The following is a 21,473-nucleotide window of genomic DNA, read 5'->3' as shown; positions in this document are numbered from 1 at the left end:
AATCTATCCAGTAAGCATTTCTATATTTAGAACTTTTGTTTCACTGGAATAGCAGTTGCTGATTAGATGACAGTCAAAAATCTAAGGATAGTTAAATTTGAGAAAATCAAATTTATACAAAGTATATGTTCAGACATAATGTAATTAAACTAGAAATCAGTAGCAGAAAGATAATAGGAAAAACTCCAAATACTAACAAAGTAAACCATGTGCTTCTAAATAATCCATGGGTCCATGAAGAAGTATCAAAGGATAATAGAAAATACTATGAAGTGAACAAAAACTCATATACAACATATCAAAACTTGTAGAAGCAGCTAAAGCAATGCTTAGAAGGAAATTTATAGCATGAATGCTTATAAAAGAAAGAAAGCCTTAGAGAAATAGCTTGAGTTACCTCCTTTAGAAACAAAATCGAGAAGAGAAAATAAACCCAGCTGAGTGGAAGAAAGAAAATAATATGAAGCAGAAACCAAAACAGGAAAGCAATATACAAAATAAATACAGCCAAAAATTGATTCTTTGAAAATATCAGTAAAAAAAATTTAAGCCTAGCAAGAAGGGCCAAAAAAAATACACAAATTACCCATGTTGGGAATAAAGGAGATGATATCACTACAGATGCAGAAGGTAAAAGATAATAAGGAAATGCTATGAACACCTCTATGCACATAAATTCTATAATCGAAATGGACCAATACGTCATAATTGTCAAACTGCTAAAGCCCCCCCATAATGAAATAGATAACCTAAATAGCCCTATAATTATTTTTAAAAATAAGAGTTTAAAAAAATATAGATCCAGGTGATTTCACTGATAAATTCTACTAAGTATTTTAGGAAGAAATGACACTAAATTTACACAAACACTTCCACAAAATAAAAAAGGGGGAGATGCTTCTCAATTCACAAGGCTAGCATTATCTCATAAAAAAAACAGGACATTAAAAAGACTACACCAATATCTCCCAAGAACACAGACGAAAAAAACCTTCCAAAAGAGAACATTGAGTCCAGTACTGTGTAGAAAGAATAACGCATCATGAACAAGCAGAGCGTGTGCAGAGGTTCCAACAGTGCCTCCATAAGTGGGCTCAATCAGTGCAACTCACCACAGTAACACTATGAGGAGGAAACCCACTTGATACTATCGATATGCAGAAAAATTTGAAAAAAATCCTACTCTTAACAAACCATGAGTAGGAAGTAATTTCCACAGTTTGATAAAGGGCATCTACCAAAAATAAAATAAACAAAACTAACATCATTCTAATACTGAAAGGATGAATGCTTTCCCCCTACTATCAGGAAAAGGCAAGGACATCCTTTCCTACCACCCCTAATTTTTGTAATAAGGCAAGAAAAAGAAATTTAGAGAGAGAGAGATTAAACTCTTCCTGCTTGCAGCTAACATGATTTTTATTGTAGATAATTCCAAGGAACCTACCAAAAAACTTCTAGAAATATTCAGTGAGGCTAGGAAGGCCACAGGAACTAAAGTCAACAGCTAAAAATCAATCCAATTTCTGTAAACAAGCAATGAAACATGGAAAGAGAAATTTGAGAAAGCAAGATTACTTACAACAGTGTTGAATAGATGAGATGATCTGGAATTTTCTCTTGGCCAGTACAATCAGACACAGTCTGAACAGAAGACCCGCCTGGAAAAAATTTCTGCTTTGTTCCCCTTTTCCTTTATTCAGACAGTCCTATTCTTGTTTTTTGAAGGCAGACACCTTTGAGGGAGCTGAGAAAGCTTTGGTGAATAATGTTAAGCAGAAGAAACAAAGATTTAGAGAACCTTCTCTGGTTTTTAAAAATCTGCTACCTAACGGTCTTGCTGTCTCACTCCTAGATATTTATGCAAGGGAAATGAAAGCATGTATCCACATATAGACCTATGCACAAATGTTCGTAGCTATTTTATTCATAATAGTGCTAAGCTTTTAAAAACCTAACTGGCTGTCAACTGGTGAATGGATAAGAAAAAAAAAATTGTGGCCTAGCTATACTGTGGAATATTACTCAGCAAGAAGAAGTGGATTATATTTTACAGTGTGGATGAATTGCAAAAACATAATACTGAATGAAAGAAGTCCCACATGAAGTTTGGTTCCATTTATACATGTCTGCAACAGGAAAAATCAACCCACAATGACAGAAAGCAGGTTAGTGGTGCCTGAGGCAGTGGTTTCAGGGCACTGAGTATAATGGGTCATGAGAAGTGAGGGGGGAGCCAAAAGGGAAATAAATCTGTCAAATCTCATTGAAATTGATCTACTTCAAGTAGATGCTTTTTAATTTTGGTAAATGATCTATCACCCTTCATGAGTCACAGCCTTGCCATGGTGCAGGAGCTTGCAAACTCGAGAAAGCTATGAGCCACGCCACGCAGGGCCATCCAAGACAGGGCATAGTGAGAGTTCTGACAAAACGTGGTCCATCGGAGGAGGAGACGGAACATACTCCAGTATTCTTGCTGCAAGAACACCATGAAGAGTATGAAAAGGCAAAAAATATGACACCAGAAGATGAGCGCCCCCAGATCAGAATGTGTCCTCTATGCTGCTGGGGAGGAGTGGAGGGCAATTACTAACAGCTCCAGAGAGAGCGATGCAGCTGGGCCACGGAGGAGCTGACAGCCAGCAGTGGGTGTATTGCTGGTGAAAGTAAAGTCTGATGCTGTAAAGAAGCACAGGAACCTGGAATGTTAGGTCCATGAATCAAGTTAAATTGGACAGAGTCAAGCAGGACATCGCAAGATTGAACACTGACTTCTTAAGAATCCGTGGACTAAAATGGATGGGGATGGTTGAATTTAGTTCAGACGATCCAACCATTATACTACTAATGGGGACAAGAATGGGAAGAAATGGCATGGTCCTCATAGTCAGCAAAAGGGTCTGAAATGCAGTACTCGGGTGCAATCTCAAACATAACAGAATGACCTCGGTTCATTTCTAAGACAAGTCATTCAAATCTGGAAAACTCAGCAGTGGCCACAAGACTGGCAAAGGTCAGTTTTCACTCCAATCCCAAAGAAGGGCAATGCTAAAGAATGTTCAAAATGCTGTACAATTGCACTCATCTCACACGCTAGCAAGGATATGCTCAAAATCCTTCAAGCTAGGCTTCAACAATATGTGAACTGAGAACTTCCAGATGTACAAGCTGGGTTTAGAAAAGGCAGAGGAACCAGAGATCAAATTGCCACCATCCGTTGGATCATAGAAAAAGCAAGAGAGTTCCAAAGAAAATATCTACTTTTGCTTTATTGACTATGCCAAAGCCTTTGACTGTGTGGACGACAACAAACTGTGGAAAATTCTTAAAGAGACGGGAATACCAGACCTCCTGACCTGCCTCCTGAGAAATCTATGTGCAAGTCAGGAAGCAACAGTTAGAACTGGACATGGAAGAACAGACTGGTTCCAAATCGGGAAAGAAGTACGTCAAGGCTGTATATTGTCACCCTGCTTATTTAACTTATATGCAGTGTACATCATATGAAATCCCAGGCTGGATGAATCACAAGCTGAAAGCAAGGTTGCCCAGAGAAATATCAACAACCTCAGATATGCAGCTGATATACCGTCCTAATGGCAGAAAGTGAAGAGGAACCATGGAACCTCTTGATGAAGGTGTGGAGGAGCATGAAAAAGCTAGCTTAAAACTCAACATTCAGAAAACTAAGGTCATGGCATCTGATCCCATCACTTCATGGAAAATAGATGGGGAAACAGTGGAAACAGTGACAGATTTCTTTTTTTCCCCTTGGACTCAAAATGACTACAGACTGTAACTGCAGCCATGAAATTAAAAGATGCTTTCTCTTTGGAAGAAAGCTCTGACAAACCTAGTCAGTGTAATAAAAGGCAGAGATATCACTTTGCTGACAAAATTCTGTATAGCCAAAGCTATGGTTTTTCCCGTAGTGATGTATGGATGTGAGAGTTGGACCATAAAGAAGGCTGAGTGTCAAAGAACTGATGCTTTCAAATTTTGGTGTTCGAGGAGATTTTGAGAGTTCCTGAGACAGCAAGGAGATCAAACCAGTTAATCGTAGAGAAAATCAACCCTAAAATTCACTGAAAGAACTGATGCTTCAGTTGAAGCTCCAATACTTTGGTCACTTGATGTGTAGAGCAGACACATTGAAGAGACTGTGATGCTGGGAAAAATTGAAGACAAGAAGAAGGGGGCAGCAAAGGATGAGATGGTTAGATAGCATCACTGACCCAGTGGACATGAATCTGAGCACACTCCTGGGGATACTGGAGGACAGGGGAACCTGGCATGCTGCAGGCCATGGGGCTGCAGAGAGTGGGACATGACCTAGTGACCTTACAGCAAGTTGTATCTCATTCAGTTCAGTCGCTCAGTCGTGTCCAACTCTTTGCGACCCCATGAATCGCAGCACGCCAGGCCTCCCTGTCCATCACCAACTCCTGGAGCTCACTCAGACTCACGTCCATTGAGTCAGTGATGCCATCCAGCCATCTCATCCTCTGTCAGTGATGCCATCCAGCCATCTCATCCTCTGTCGTCCCCTTCTCCTCCTGCCCCCAATCCCTCCCAGCATCAGATATGCAGATGACACCACCCTTATGGCAGAAAGTGAAGAGGAACTAAAAAGCCTCTTGATGAGAGTGAAAGAGGAGAGTGAAAAAGTTGGCTTAAAGCTCAACATTCAGAAAACAAAGATCATGGCATCTTGTCCCATCACTTCATGGGAAATAGATGAGGAAACAGTGGAAACAGTGTCAGACTTTTTTTGGGAGGCTCCAAAATCACTGCAGATGGTGATTGCAGCCATGAAATTAAAAGATGCTTACTCCTTGGAAGGAAAGTTATGAGCAACCTAGACAGCATATTGAAAAGCAGAGACATTACTTTGCCAACAAAGGTCCATCTAGTCAAGGCTATGGTTTTCCCAGTGGTCATGTATGGATGTGAGAGTTGGACTATGAAGAAAGCTGAGCGCTGAAGAATTGATACTTTTGAACTGTGGTGTTGGAGAAGACTCTTGAGAGTCCCTTGGACTGCAGGGAGATCCAACCAGTCCATTTTGAAGGAGACCAACCCTGGGATTTCTTTGTAAGGAATGATGCTAAAGCTGAAACTCCAGTACTTTGCCCACCTCATGCGAAGAGTTGACGTATCTCATTATGACTGATTAAAAAGCAAAAGAATAACCATTTTTCTTTACTATCTTATACCTACCTTCCCTGGAGAAGGAAATGGTATTTCCCACTTCACTTCAGTATTCTTGCCTGGAGAATGCCGTGGACAGAGGAGGCTGGCGGGCTACAGTCCAAGGGGTCGCAAAGAGTCAGACACAACTGAGCAACTATCACTCACTCACACTGACCTACCTTAGAATTTTCTTTGTTTCCTTCCTTCTTCCTTCCTTCTTTCTTTCATTCTTCTCTCTTCTCCACTTTCTTTTTTTCAGCCCTAACATTCTGGTACTAAGGAAAGCAATATCCTCTGGTCAATATCCTGGAATACAAAAAGGGTCTGAGTGCATGCTGCAACTATTTGGAGTCAGCAGTGATGAAAACACATGCAGTCAACTAGCTGAAGCCATCAGTCATGTGCACGTATTTCTAAAACAAGCTCAAGTTCAATATTAAAAATAGTGGAGAGGCTCCCTGCAGTGGCCCGGCTGGCAGAAGACAAAGCTCTAAGTTTCCCAAGGCTGCAGGGGAGGAGACATGAAATGGAGACAGAGGTAATTATTGCCAACGACAACTATTGCTGATTGAACCGTTGTAATAGAAAAAAACTAAGAAAGGCAGCACTTCCTCTTAATATCATATTTGGCCTCAGCACTAGATGAAAGGGAATGAGGGGGGACTTCCTTTCCTGGGACTGTAAGGCCATGTGTTAGCGTTAGTCACTCTCAGTGTCCGACTCTGCGACTCTGTGGACTGTAGCCCGCCGGCCTCCTCTGGCCATGGAATTCTCCGGGCAAGAATATGGGAGTGGGTAGCCAGTCCCTTCTCCAGGGGATCTTCCAGATCCACGGGTGGAACCCGGATCTCCCACATTGCCGGCAGATTCTTTACCATCTGAGCCACCAGAGAATAAGTATGACCTTTTGTTTGTTTAGCTTTTTAAAAAAATTATTATTTTTTTAATTGGAGGATAGTTGCTTTACACGTCGTGTTGCTTTCTGCCGAACAGCAACTCGAATCAGTCAGAACTGAATATGTATGCGTCCCCTTCCTCTTGAGCCCCCTTCCAGCCCTGCTCTCATCCCACCCCGCTCAACCATCACCGAGTGCCAGGCTGGGCTCCCTGATGCACAGCAGCTTTCCACTAGCTGTCTGTCTCACACCGAGTACTGTATATATCTCAGAGCTACGTTCTCAATTCATCCCACCACTCCTTCCCCCAGCTTTGTCCACAAGTCCTTCTCTGGGTCTGTTTCCCTTCCTTCCCTGCAAATAGGTTCCTCAGTACCTTTTTTCTCAATTCCATATATATACACATTAATATATTTTTCTCTTTCTGACTTACTTCACTCTGTGTAACAGGCTCTAAGTTCATCCACCTCAGTTCAACTGATTCACACTTGTTCCTTTTTATGGCTGAGTAATATTCCATTGTATATACATACCACAACTTCTTTATCCATTCATCTGTTGATGGATATCTAGGTTACTTTCATATTCTGGCTATTGTAAATAATGCTGCAATGAACGTTGGGGTACATGTGTCTTTTTGAATTATGGTTTTCTCAGGGTACCTGCCCAGTGGTGGGATTGCTGGGTCATATGGTAGTTTTATTCCTTGTTTTTAAAGAAATCTCCATATCATTCTATGCAGTAGCTGTGTCGATTTACATTGCCACCAACTGTGCAAGAAGATCCCCTTTTCTCCATATCTTCTCCAGCATTTGTTTGCAGATTTTTTGATGATGGCCATTCTGGTTGGTGTGAGGTGACACTCATTGTAGTTTTGATTTGCATTTCTCCAATAATGAGCAATGTTGAGCATCTTTTCATGTGTTTGTTTGCTATTTGTATTTTCTTCAGAGAAATGACTGTTTAGGTCTTTTGCCATCTAATTTCTTTCTTAATGTGAGTTTTATTTGGATCAATGAATAATTATTCCTTGAGAGAGGAAAACCTCTGCTTGATTCATTGGGAATATAGTCTTCCTTTATTCATTGTTAAGCTGTAAATAGCAGAACTCTTCCACAGGACAATCCATGAAACAGCTAAAACTTCAAAGAAATGGCTTGACATCAATGAAAACAGAATTTAACTAAGATAAACTTTTTCCATTTTTCAACAAATTTTATTTGAAGGGACAATCTAATCCCTATCTGTCCATCTAAAGTTCACTAAGCAGAGAGAGATGAGGAAGATTGTATCAGCACATCTAGGTGAGTACTCAGATCAGTTTGGCCTTGGCAGACAGGACTAGTTGTGAATATGGGTTATGACGATGAGGTCAGGAGTGTTCTTTTCTAGTTCAGTGGACAAGGCCACGCAGTGGTTGAACAGTTTGGCCAAACATCTCAAGGAAGTTGGCGCAAGTGCAGGGGAGACATGCGCGCGTGTGTGTGTGTGCGTGTGTGTGTGTGTGTGTGTGATGGTTTTCTGTTGCCATAGGCTAGTGACTATTTCTTAAAGCAAGAGTCACTGAAAGTTTGAAATGTCCATTTATTTATGTCAGCTACACTCCACTAAAGAAGAGCCAAAATTTGATAATCAAAGAATCATCTAAAAACTAGAGGAATGACACCATTTCCTAGACAAAGAGGGAAAATTTCACTTCTATGCAAAAAATTACTTTTGATTAGCAAAGCATATTGACAAATAGGTTATTTTGAGTGATAAAAGCCTGATGGTATCATTCTAACAGGACTGTTTTCAATTTTGTGCATTTCCTTACAGTTGGCCCATAAGAATGAAGATTTCTTTCCTTTATTAAAGAATTAGCTTGCTTATAGTTTTATTTTATGATTTTGTCATTTAGCAATAATTTTCATGAAGCTTAGAAATATTATTTTTATTTCTTTTTTAAAAAATGTATTGGAGTATAGTTGGTTTACAAAGCTGTTGTTAGTTTGTATTGTATAGCAAAATGAATCAGCCACACGTATACACATGTCCCCTCTTTTTTGGGGATTCCTTCCCATTTAGGTCACCGCAGAGCTCCGAGCAGAGTTCCCTGTGCTGTGCAGTAGGTACTCAGTAGTTACCTATTTTATACACAGCATCAGTAGTGTATACACGTAAATCCCAGTCTCTATTATTTTAAAAGATTTTCTTATCTGGAAGCAGGCATATGGATCATTTAATCTAACCTTTTCTAAAGTGCTTTATCTGGATTTTAACAGGGGGTAACTTGAAAAAGATTTCCATGATTAAATAAATGGGCTGACTTGTGATAACGGCCACATAGACTTGAGAAATGGCTGCTGATGTGACACATTTTTAAACTTATTTGGATTATAGACCCCTCTTGAAAAGGAGCATCTCATAGGATTCGTGTTTCCACAAATCCACTCATTCTTGACAAAACATTATTTAAATCAATGTCTCTATCAGGAAATTGAGGTCCATGGATGTTAATTAAGATTCAACATTACACAGTTAATTTATAATAACCAGAATTTCTAGAGAAGTTTCCAGAAACAAAACTTCAACCAGAATCTGCTTGTCTATTTTGGCTGAAATACTGCTACACTGCCACCAAAAATTCTCAGTTGACAATTTCATGACTCTATTCTGTATCATAATGTCCCTCCACTGGGTCATTGGTATAAATGGAACGTCTCCTTTTCACCCTAGAATAAAACCAGGTATTGTAGTTTGGGAGTTGAAAGCGTGCCCTGAGGCCCGGAATCTAGTGAGGGGTTAAGAAAACCGATGCCTGAGTACTCACATATCTGAGAAAGTTGTTCATAAGTCCTGCATGTTGGGACACAAAAGAATGTCGTTGAGAAATTACACCAGGAAATTTTTGAGCAAAAGCTTCATTTTTTGCTGTTATTTCTAAATGTCCTAAATAAAACTATTAAAAAATTCTCCACTAGGCCATAATTCACAAGGAAAGAGACTGTCTTAGTGAAAGAACAGGTTTTTCTTCATTCCTGGAATGCTTTAATTTTGATTCTGAAATTCTACAACATACTTGGTCTGCTTGCTGGAATTGATTGATGAAATCCCACTGTGTTGTGAAAGAATGCATTCTTGGCATCACATAGCGTTCTTTATTAAGCATTCTATTAGCTCACATACTAAAGTTATTTGAGGGCTACTCTATTAGCAATATCTTGGTTCAGAGCACTGTTTCCTAAATCATACGGTTAAGGTTATTCCTGCTTATGGACAAAAAAAAAAAAGCAAGCCTCCCACATTCATTCTTAGGATGGCAACTGACTTTCCCAAGGTACATTTGTGTTGCTTTATGCTAAGAGTGGATCCCTTTGTAATGCTGACAAAACAAAAACCTCTTCTGTTTGCAGAGGCAAATGAATTTTCAAGAATCCAAAGTTCTTGTTCTTTCCCTGTCTGCCCAGAGTGGAACCTTCTTCCATTTTCAAAATCTCCTCTGAGTATTTCCGGGAGTCCCCAGAGGGCCTGAACTTCACCTGGCAGGTACTGGTACCCAGGGATTTATAGCAGGATTTGGTCTAATTTGCTGCTGTCAATATCGTGCCTTCATACTCATGTCGGTGCTGAAAAACCAGGGAGCACAGAGACAGCTGTGTCTCAGAGACCCACTCGGAACGTCATTCCTGCGAAGGTCAATGGCGAGGACTGTGAAAGAGTCTGCCTTGGATGCCCCCTGAGCTATTGGTCTCTCATGCGTAGTGGCAGACCATGCGAAGGAAGAGAGAATGACTCTTACCCTAACTCCATGCCACAACACTCACGGAGCGCTCGAAGGAGACTGGCTTCTACCCAGAGCTTCACCAAGTCCCTCATGAAAGCACGTGAAGATCTGACTGTAGCTCTCGGATGTTTCACCTGACTCACCCACTCCCAGCTCCGAGAGCCAGGTGCTTCTTGAAAGCTTCATCACTTCTTCCAGAGCACCGTCTCTCTGCATTTCTTGGAGTCTATCATCAACCGAATCCTTCCCAACTAGTCACTAAATAAACATCCCTGTGAATTTCAGTGAGACTCCTGGTGCCTTAGGAGTGAATGTTGTTCTCAGAGTTTGCCACCTAGATTCCAAGTCAAATCAGAAAAATACCCTTTACACTCATTAAAAAGCATCAGTCCTTGGAGGGATACGTGTGCACATTGGTGTATGTATAAAAAGACTTGCATCAGTAGGGAGAGTGTGGAGCGGTGGGAAGGCTGGGATGAAGCCATCTGGAGCATTTATACTGAAATAGCTATTTCTCGGAGATTTAATGAAAGCATTGCCTGTTGACAACATAGACTGTTCTATCTCTACTGAGAAATGACTTCCTTCTTAACTCCACATAGAAATAATATGTATATCAATATCTTTTAATTTTGTTTAAATGATATGAATTTAAGACAGAATAATTCCTTCAGACTTAGGGCCATGAAAATTTGACCTTTGATATTTTCAGTTTTAAAACAATGAATTCTAAAAAACAAGAAACATTGAGGATTGACAGCTATGGTCAGTGGAAAGCCTGAATGATGTTGACCAAATTCTATTCCAAAAACTTCCTTTAAATATGATGCAATCTTTCATACAAGTTATGAAGTTTCAATCAGTGGAGCTGTAATATTTCCAAGATTAAAAACATGGTAATAATCCAAAGCTGATTTCACATATTAAGTCAATGTATCCACGTAACTGTGACATCTAATGTGACTTTTGCTCTGATTTTTTGAAGTCATTATGCTAAAAGAAGTATACAAAAAGTTAAAACACAGCCATGTAACACAGAAAATAATTTTACTTGTTATTGGGAATTTTTTTCAGCATAAACATATATTGTGATTGCAGTTCTAACACATAGTTTTACAGTTAACAATAAAGGTCATTTTCTCTGGTGTTATTTGGACAAGGACTCCAGGAGCCTTTATAAAGAGGAAAACGGCTTGACAGTGTGGGTGAAAGGCACGTGAATGTAGGGGACTTCCCTGGCAGTCCAGTGCTTAAGACCCCGCACTTCCACGGCAGGAGGCCGTTTGATCCCTGGTGGGGGAAGTAAGATCCCCTGTGGCACTGGGTGCAGCCAAAAATGTTCTGTTTTGTTTTTTAAAGAGCAAGCGGGGCCAGGGAAATATTTCAGAGGCTCAGTCCAGAAGGCATGGAGGTTGGGTGGATGTGGACAACGGATGCATGAGGACAGCCAAGTTAAGGTCATTTCTGGTTTATCTGCCTGGTTTGTTGCTGCCTTGGAGGCAAGGTGGGTTTGACTGCCATTTACCAAGTGGGCAGCCTGGGGTGTAGTGGGTGTGAAATGACTCCCAGTCCACTTTTTTATGGCAAATATGAACTTAGGAAGCGTTTCTTCCACCACCCAAACCAAAAGCGCCTGTATTATAAGCCCAGATGTAGCGGAGAGTGTGGTGGCTCCACGCCGCCTGCATGCCGGATTGCTCCAGTGTTCTCTGCGGTCCCGTCTCTCAGTCTCTGGGTGGCAGCTGTTGCCTAAGGGTTTTGTGTTTGATCCACACTGCTCACCTGAATTCCTTTCCGGTCAGGTTCCTTATCTGATTTCTGGTTCCCCTTAGTGAGAGGGAGAGCACGATCATCCCATCAAAGACAGCGCCGGCTTCTAGAAGCACGGCTGCGATTCACCTGCAAGTCTGCTTTCCTCCAGCCCTCTTTTCCCAGTGGCTTGGGCAGTTCCTTACATCTCCAGATGGTCTGTCATTCAAACGCTGCTGCTCAAACTATTCTTTTTTTTTCTGAGCAGTTCCCTAACTGTAGAGTTGTTTTGATACAAAAGTGCAATTGTTTGCTCAGGATGTCCTCGTGTTTGTCTGCAATTGCCGAGGAGCGCTCGTGGGGCCGTAGGGAGGAGAACAGGAGCAGAAGCCTCTGGCAGAGGCGCCTTCTCCCCCAGCGATGGGTGGTAGCGACAAGGACTTTCCGTGTCACCCCAACAGCCAACTCAAGGGGTGTTACACCGCAGTTAGGTCTGGGCTTTCTTCCTGCCCTCTCCTCTCTGTCTGCAGCAGTCATGTAATGAATCCATCACTGGTTTGGAGCGTGCTATTTCTCTATTGGCTCATCTAGTAGGAAACACTGTCCTGTATGCTACTGGCCTGTGGAATTATTAACAGTTCTCACAGTCGACCCCTGTTAAGTAGAATATTTGGCAAAGAGAGACTCTTCTGAGCGTCATTTCCCCCCAAAAAACACAGCCCGAAAAAGGAAGAACCTGTGGGAGGCAGCTCTGAGGAACATGGTTCTGGACAGGCCGAACGTGAGCTGCCTGGAGACCCAACAGGCAGTGACGCGTGTGCATCTGTGCACACGTGTGCAGGAGAAGCCAGACAGTTGACACGGATTTGTGGGGACCATTGGCAGAATTAGGACGCGAAATACTGAGGAAGACCGTGAGAGTACATTGATAATGAAGGGAAGAGGTCCAGCAGAAAACCATGCAGAAGTCAGAGCTTTGAAAATTAGGGAGAGAAAGCAAAGCCCAGGAGAAGGAAGAGTGTTCTGGAAGCAGGAGGAAAACTAGAAGAACCTGGTGTGATAGAAGCCGACAGAGAGAATTTCAAGAACAAAGAAAGAGAGGGTATGGGTGTCCTGGCCCGTAAGCCTCTGGTTCCCATGTGCCTTTCCCTACATGACGAGTGGTGTGGGCCAGAAGAATTGTCTGCTTCCTATGAGGAAGCCAAAGGGTGCCAGGTCCATCCTCCTGACCTGGGCAGACTCAGATCTAGCTGGGCCAGGAGAATCTCTTCTTTGACTTACAGTTGTTTAAAGATTCATGTTATTGAAGTATAGCTAATTTACAATGTTGTGTTGGTCTCTGGTATACAGCAGTGATTCAGTTTTTCATATATATGTGTGTAAAGTGAAGTTGCTCAGTCGTGTCCGAGTCTTTGTTACCCCGAGGACTACAGCCCACCAGGCTCCTCCGTCCATGGGATTCTCCAGGCAAGAATACTGGAGTGGGTTGCCATTTCCTTCTCCAGGGGAATCTTCCTGACCCAGGGATCGAACCCAGGTCTCCCGCATTGCAGGCAGACGCTTTAACCTCTGAGCCACCAGGGAAGCCTCAGGGTCACAAAGAGTCAGACACGACTGAGCGACTTCACTTCACTTCATACATATGTATATTCTTTTTCATATTGTTTTCCATTGTGATTTATCACAGGATATTAAGTACAGTTTGCTGAGCCACCCAGCAGGACCTCGTTGTGTGTCCAGTCTACAGATCACAGTTCGAGTCTGCCTGTCTCAGCCTCCCGACACATCCCTCCCCACCACTCCGCCCTGTGGCCACTGCAAGTCTGTTTTGTGTCTGAGTCTGCCCCTCTTTCACAGACATGTTCATTGGTGTCGCATTTTGCTCTGCACACGTGCGTGGGGTCATATGGTGACATCTCTAGGTATGTCATCATACGGTGACACCACACGGAGACGTATGGTCACCTCTGGGTCCGTGCGTGGCGCTGCAGGGGCACCGCTTCCCTTCTGTGGCTGCGTGGTATGCCACTGTGAGTGTGTATACACACCACATGTTCTTTATCCTCTCATCCGCCAGCGCGAATCCAGCTTGTTTCCATGTCTTCCTGTTGTAAATGGTGCTGCTGTGAATAAAGGGCTACGTGTATCTTTTCGAATTAGAGTTTTGTTGAAATATACGCCCAGGACTGGGATTGCTGGATCATATGGCAACTCTAGTTTTAGTTTTTTTGAGAAAAATCTGGACCATTTTCCTTAGTCTTGTACCAATTTACATTCCCACCTACAATATAGGAGGGGTCCCTTTTCTCTAACCCTGTACAGCGTTTATTGTCCGTAGATCTTTCTTTTTATTTTGGTGAAGACCAGGTTTCCCAGTGAAAGTGAAGCGACTCAGCAGCAGCAGCAGGCTTCCCGGTGGATCGGTGGTACAGAATCTGCCTGCCAGTGCAGGAGGTGCAAGAGACACGTGTTCGATCCCTGGGTTGGAAAGATCCCCTGGAGCAGGAAACGGCAATCTGCTCCAGTATTCTTGCCTGGAGAATCCCATGGACAGAGGAGCCTGGTGGGCTACACAGTCTGTGGGGTCACAGAGAGTCAGACCTGACTGAGCGGCTGCGGCTGAGCACAGCACATTCTGACTGCTGTGAGGCGGTCCCTCATTGGAGTTTCCATTTGCATTTATCTAATAATGAGCAAGGTAGGGAAACTTTTCATGTCGCTGTTGGCCATGTATATGTCTTTTTTTCAGAAATACATGACTTACGATTTTTAATGTGAGTAGCAAGAATGCAGGGGACAGTCAGAGTTAACTCTTCACGATGGTGGTGTGGACAAGACTGGACTGGTGTGCGAACACAGTGGCTGCTCACTTACCCAGTTCTCTTGTCCTCCTGATGGTCCAACTGCCCAGTCATCTTTCCAATACATGCACTTATATTTCAGATGAATAGCTAACATAGAGTTAAATGGTTATGCCTGAAAAGATACTCTAAAATAGTTTCATTATGTGGATTAGATTGAGGTTCAGTAATATTAAAATCACCCAAGTTCACAGAGTTACTTAGGGCTTAAATGGGGTTCATGTCTGTTAATTTCCAGGCTAATGAACTGTTTTGTTTTTTTTTTTCAACTGTGGTAAAATGCACATGAAATTCCCCACCTTAACTATTTTTTAAGTGCACTCCTCAGTAGTGATAAGTACTCACACACTGTTGGGAAGCCAGTCACCAGTGACCTTTCTCATCCTAAGGTGCTTTCCATTGCACCGCCAGGGGCATGGTACTACCCCACATCCACCTGCCTTCCCAGCCTCCCTTTCAGTGAGGTCTGGCCCATGGGATGTGAGGTGTGGCTTATGCCACCTCCAGCTTGTAGCCTTGAGAGAAATGAACGTGTCCACTTGAAATTCATGTAGACCATTGGCTATTCTCACGAAACCAGAACCTATGGATGAAGGTTGAACAAACGTGAAGAACACCCCGGACAACTTCGTGAAGCAGACTTGCTATAAAAGCTCCAACTATTCTACCTAAAAAATAAATCCCTAGACTACTTAAGCCACTTTGGTAGGGGAGGGGGTGTTGTTTCTCTTAGAGAAGCTGAACTAATGGTATTTCATTTCCCTTCCTCCTCTCAAACACCACATGAAAAACACAAGGGATTTACTGTCTTTCCTTCTGAAATGTTAAATAGTGGGAGATCCACATGTGTTATCCTTGGACCCAAAATCCAAGAAGAATGACTTTTAGTTTATCCTGTTTGCAAGGTCAAGCTGATGTAGATACATAGGCATATAATGCTGCAGGTCAGTGGTTCGGGGAAAGCTTGAAGGAAATTGATTTGGGGCAACATAGTCAATGTGGAACCTTGGTACAAAAACAGCTTATCGTTTATTCAGAGGTATTTCTGGAAGATAAGTGTGTGCAGGTGGGGCAGGGGATGAGCAACGAAAATGCTACACAAACACTGTAACGTATTCTCACATGTGTGAAAACTAGGAATACTCACTCGGGAGCTGGGGGTTCCACCAGGTGGTAAAATGCTGGATTAAGAATTCAGGGAAGACTGTTTAAGGGAAGAGTGTTTAAGGTTTCTATTTAGCAAACGACGGAGATCACTGTAAACGTGTTGGTTCTAATTCACCCTCGTGGCTCAGCTGGTAAAGAATCTGCCTGCAATGCAGAAGACCTGGGTTGGGAAGATCCCCTGAAGAAGGAAAGGCTACCCACTCCAGTATTCTGGCCTGGAGAATCCCACGCACTGTGCAGTCCATGGGTCGCAAAGAGTCGGCCTGAGCGACTTTCACTTTTCTAGTTCACTGATGTCTGTAACTTATGAAACATGTACTTTATATAAAGATGCATTATAATGCTGTGTATTTCTTTTCTAGAGGCATCTTGGACAGACAAATCAGGAACTACTTTGAGAACAAAACTGCTTAGTTTCCCCCAGGATTGTGTATTTAACGCTCAGTACCTTAAAATCACATGTCTGTAAATCAGACAGACTTGGGCACAAATCCCAAGCCACTGGTGAATGTATGATTAGAAAAACAGTTCTGTAACGTTTCTGACTCAGTTTCCTTCCCTGAAACTGCAGGTAATCATACAGGTACCATGATGTGATCGTTAGGGAGTGCGATTATGTAGAATGCTCAGCACGTTACGTGCTTCGGGAACCATGGTGCATTCTGCTGCAGTTTTTGTTGCTACTGCTGCTATATCTAAATGATAATGTCATTTTAAGAAAGCTGAATAGCTGAAGAGTCCCTTCTGCCATGCTTCCTTTTCTTGGATTTCTTTAACCCCAGTGATTTCATGTTTTTCTTTTTTTAAATTGCTGTTTATTTATTTATTTTTGGCTGTGCTGGCTCTTTGTTTTTTTTTTTTAAAGCAGATAGCAGGTTTAGTGATGCCCTGGATGTTGTCGCACAGAACCTTACGGTGGCGCTTAGCGCCACCTTTCCCCAGACCTTTGCCGCCTTTGCTGCGTCCAGACATGGTTTCACGAAAAGTAAACCAACAGCAACTGGCTCTTTGTTGCTGCATTGGTTTTTCTCTAGTTGTGGAGAGCAGGGTCTACTCCTTGTTGCAGTGAGGAGGTGTCTCATTGCGGTGGCTTCTCTTGTTGCAGAGCATGGGCTTGAGGCATGCAGGCTTCAGCAGCTGCAGCAGGGGACTCAGGAGTTGCAGCTCCTGGGCGTTAGAGCACAGGCTCAGCGGTCGTGGTGAATGGGTTGAGTTGCTCCGTGAAATGTGGGATCTACATGGACCAGGGATAAACCCTTGTCTCCTGCATTGGCAGGTGGATTCTTTACCACTGAGCCACTAAGGAAGCCCTTCATATGTTTTTCAACATGAATATTGAATCTTAAACTAGAAAACTTTCAATTAAAAATGTAAAGGAAAATTCTACTTGAATTAAAATCAGGTTGAATATTTTCTTTAAAAAGGAGAGAGAGAAAGAAAGAATTCAATTCACATAGAAAAATGCAGAAAATAAAGGAATAACAGAAAGCAAAAAACTAAAATGCTTAATTTGTCAGGCTCAGTAAATATTCAGTTCAGTTCAGTCACTCAGTCATGTCTGATTCTTTGCGACCCCATGAATCACAATACACCAGGCTTCCCTGTCCATCACCAACTCCCATCATCAACTCTTATCATCACCAACTCCCATCATGTCATCATCAACTCTCATCATCGAGTCAGTGATGCCATCCAACCATCTCATCCTCTGTTGTCCCCTTCTCCTCCTGCCTTCAATCTTTTCCAGCATCAGGGTCTTTTCAAATGAGTCAGTTTTTTGCATCAGGTGGCCAAAGTATTGGAGTTTCAGCTTCAGCATCAGTCCTCCTAAGGAAGAGTGAAGTGAAGTCGCTCAGTTATGTCTGACTCTTTTTGACCCCATGGAATGTAGCCCACCAGGCTCCTCTGTCCATGGGATTTTCCAGGCAAGAATACTGGAGTGGGTTGCCATTTCTCTTCTCCAGGAGATCTTCCTGACCCAGGGATCAAACCTGGATCTCCTGCACTGAACACAGACGGTTTACCATCTGAGCCACCAGGGAAGTCCTAATGAATATTCAAAACTAATTTCCTTTAGTATTGATTGGTTGGACTTCCTTGCAGGCCAAGGAACTCTCAAGAGTCTTTTCCAACACCACAGTTCAAAAGCATCAGTTCTTCATGCTCAGCTTTCCTTATAGTCCAATTCTCACATCCATACATGACCACTGGAAAAACCATAACTTTGACTAGACGGACCTTTGTTGGCAAGGTAATGTCTCTGCTTTTTAATACACTGTCTAGGTTGGTCATAACTTTTCTTCCAAGGAACAAGCATCTTTTAATATCATGGCTGCAGTCACCATCTGTAGTGATTTTGGATCCCAAAAATATAAAGTCTGTCAATATTTCCATTGTTTCCCCATCTATTTGCCATGATGTGATGGGACCAGATGCCATGATCTTAGTTTTCTGAATGTTGGGCTTTAAGCCAACTTTTTCACTCTCCTCTTTCACTTTCATCAAGAGGCTTTTTAGTTCTTCACTTTCTGCCATAAGGGTGGTGTTATCTGCATATCTGAGGTTATTGATATTTCTCCCTGAAATCTTGATTCCAGCTTGTGCTTCTTCCAGCCCAGTGTTTCTCATGATATACTCTGCATATAAGTTAAATAAGCAGGGGGACAATATACAGCCTTGACGTACTCCTTTGCCAATTTGGAATCAGTCTGTTGTTCCATGTCCAGTTCTAACTGTTGCTTCCTGACCTGCATACAGGTTCCTCAAGAGGCAAGTCAGGTGGTCTGGTATTCCCATCTCTTTCAGAATTTTCCACAGTTTGTTGTGATGCACAAAGTCAAAGGCTTTGGCATAGTCAATAAAGCAGAAGTAGATGTTTTTCTGGAACTCTCTTGCTTTTCCGATGATCTAATGGATGTTGGAAATTTGATTCTGGTTCCTCTGCCATTTCTAAATCCAGCTTGAACATCTGGAAGTTCACGGTTCACGTATTGCTGAAGCCTGGCTTGGAGAATTTTGAGCATTACTTTACTAGCGTGTGAGATGAGTGCAGTTGTGCGATGGTTTTAGCAATCTTTGGCATTGCCTTTCTTTGGGATTGGAATGAAAACTGACCTTTTCCAGTCCTGTGGCCGCTGCAGTTTTCCAAATTTGCTGGCATATTGAGTGCAGCACTTTCTTAGCATCATCTTTCAGGATTTGAAATAGCTCAACTGGAATTCCATCACCTCCACTAGCTTTGTTCGTAGTAATGCTTTCTAAGGCCCACTTGACTTCACATTCCAGTTCAGTTCAGTTCAGTTGCTCAGTCGTGTCTGACTCTTTGCAACCCCATGAATTGCAGCATGCCAGACCTCCCTGTCCATCACCGTCTCCCGGAGTTCACTCAAACTCACGTTCACTGAGTCAGTGATGCCATCCAGCCATCTCATCCTCTGTCGTCCCCTTTTCCTCCTGCCCCCAATCCCTCCCAGCATCAGAGTCTTTTCCAATGAGTCAACTCTTTGCACGAGGTGGCCAAAGTACTGGAGTTTCAGCTTTAGCATTATTCCTTCCAAAGAACACCCAGGGCTGATCTCCTTTAGAATGGACTGGTTGGATCTCCTTGCTGTCCAAGGGACTCTCAAGAGTCTTCTCCAACACCACAGTTCAAAAGCATCAGTTCTTCAGTGCTCAGCTTTCTTCACAGTCCAACTCTTGCATCCATATATGACCACTGGAAAAACCATAGCCTTGACTAGACAGACCTTTGTTGGCAAAGTAATGTCTCTGCTTTTCAATATGCTATCTAGGTTGGTCATAACTTTCTTCCAAGGAGTAAGTGTCTTTTAATTTCATGGCTTCAGTCACCATCTGCAGTGATTTTGGAGCCCCCCAAAATAAAGTCTGTCACTGTTTCCTCATCCATTTGCCATGAAGTGATGGGACCAGATGCCATGATCTTTGTTTTCTGAATGTTGAGTTTTAAGCCAACTTTTTCACTCTCCACTTTCACTCTCATCAAGAGGCTTTTTAGTTCCTCTTCACTTTCTGCCATAAGGGTGGTGTCATCTGCATATCTGAGGTTATTGATATTTCTCCCTGAAATCTTGATTCCAGCTTGTGCTTCTTCCAGCCCAGCGTTTCTCATGATGTACTCTGCATAGAAGTTAAATAAGCAGGGTGACAATATAAAGCCTTGAATACTCCTTTTCCTATTTGGAACCAGTCTGTTGTTCCGTGTCCAATTCTAACTGTTGCTTCCTGATGTGCAGACAGGTTTCTCAAGAGGCAGGTCAGGTGGTCTGGTATTCCCATCTCTTTCAGAATTTTCCATTCCAGGATATCTTTAATCAGATAATATACACTTTAATCAGATAATGTGTATCCTGTATCTCTCATTTTAGGTTAAGGTATGTTGAGGTAACAAATGACTAAAAAACAGTATCGGTTTAACATGATAGAGATTTACTTTGAAATTATTTCATATGAGCATCATGGTCTGGCTGCAGGTCTGTGCCCTGACTCTCATCTCCAGGATGGTGGAGCAGACCTTATGGGGACGGTTCATGTCACAGGAAAGAGAGCATGGAAGAAACCGTGCAGTGTTCTCGGAAGGTCTGTTCAGTGGTGGCACACGAATCTTCTGCTCATGTATCGTGACAAAAACTGACTTCGATAGCATATGAATGTGGAATTCAACCATGGGGAAGGATAGCAAATACATTGAATAATACAGTCTTACCACTGACTTCTATCTTGGTCACAAATATTTCCTTCTTCCCATTGTACATGCAAAATACACTCTGTTGCTCCTTAAAGGAGACATCATGTATGTCTTTTCCAATCAAAGTAGCAGACTCACAACCCCAGAATTCTTGTAATAGTTTCATTTCCCTGGTGGCTCAGATGGTAAAGAATCCGCCTACAATGTGGGAGACCTGGGTTCGATCCCTGGATTGGGAAGATCACTTTTTTCCTGGAGAGGGGCATGGCTACCCACTCCAGTATTCTTGCCTGTAGAATTCCATAGACAGAGGAGCCTGGCTGTCTACAGGCCGCGGAGTCGCAAAGAGTTGGACACGACTGAGCGACTTTCACTACAACAGATCCACTTGTGGCTCCTTTAGATCTGGACGTGTATGAACTAAGAAGGAATCAGTGACCGGATAGCCCGCAACAAACACAGCCTTTTGGAAAGGAATGAGTGGTAAGTCCACAGCAGCTACTGGCCCATCTGCAGTAAGGTGAAAGCCCACTGGACACACAGGCCAGGACCCTGATCCTTGGCCGTAGGAAGTATTCCTTGAGTAGGTCTTGGTTCTTCCCAGTCCAGTGTTCTCCATGGCTCTTGGTTCTGCTTCTGGGACATACTTTCCTTTCCATTTTCCCCATTGGCTATATATTATGTATATATATTTTAAGTAAAAGACTTAGCCATGCTAAGTTGTTCAGTTGTGTCTGACTCTTCACAACCCCGTGGACTTTAGCCCACCAGGCTCCTCAGTTCATGGGATTCTCCAGGCAAGAATACCGGAGTGGGTTGCCGTGCCCTCCTCCAGGGGACCTTCCCAACCCAGGGATTGAACTCGTGTATCCTGCGCGTTGCAGGCTCGAACCACTGAGCCATGAGCGAAGCCTACACACACACACACACACACACACACACACACACCCCTTAGGGAATCGGTTCCCCTTGGAGACTGAGAAGCTCTCTTGGCGTGCCTCTTGGCTACAGAACTGTGAGGATCTGAGTGTGACCGTCCTGAGACGGGGGTGGGGGGAACAGAACATGCTTTGAACAGTAATGCAGTGCACCTCACATGGTTCATATGTGTTGGAAGCTTCCATGGAAAGCCA

This window comes from Bos taurus, chromosome 1, assembly GCF_002263795.3.
Source record: "Bos taurus isolate L1 Dominette 01449 registration number 42190680 breed Hereford chromosome 1, ARS-UCD2.0, whole genome shotgun sequence".
Classification (NCBI taxonomy): Eukaryota; Metazoa; Chordata; class Mammalia; order Artiodactyla; family Bovidae; genus Bos; species Bos taurus.
This window is presented reverse-complemented; position numbering follows the sequence as displayed.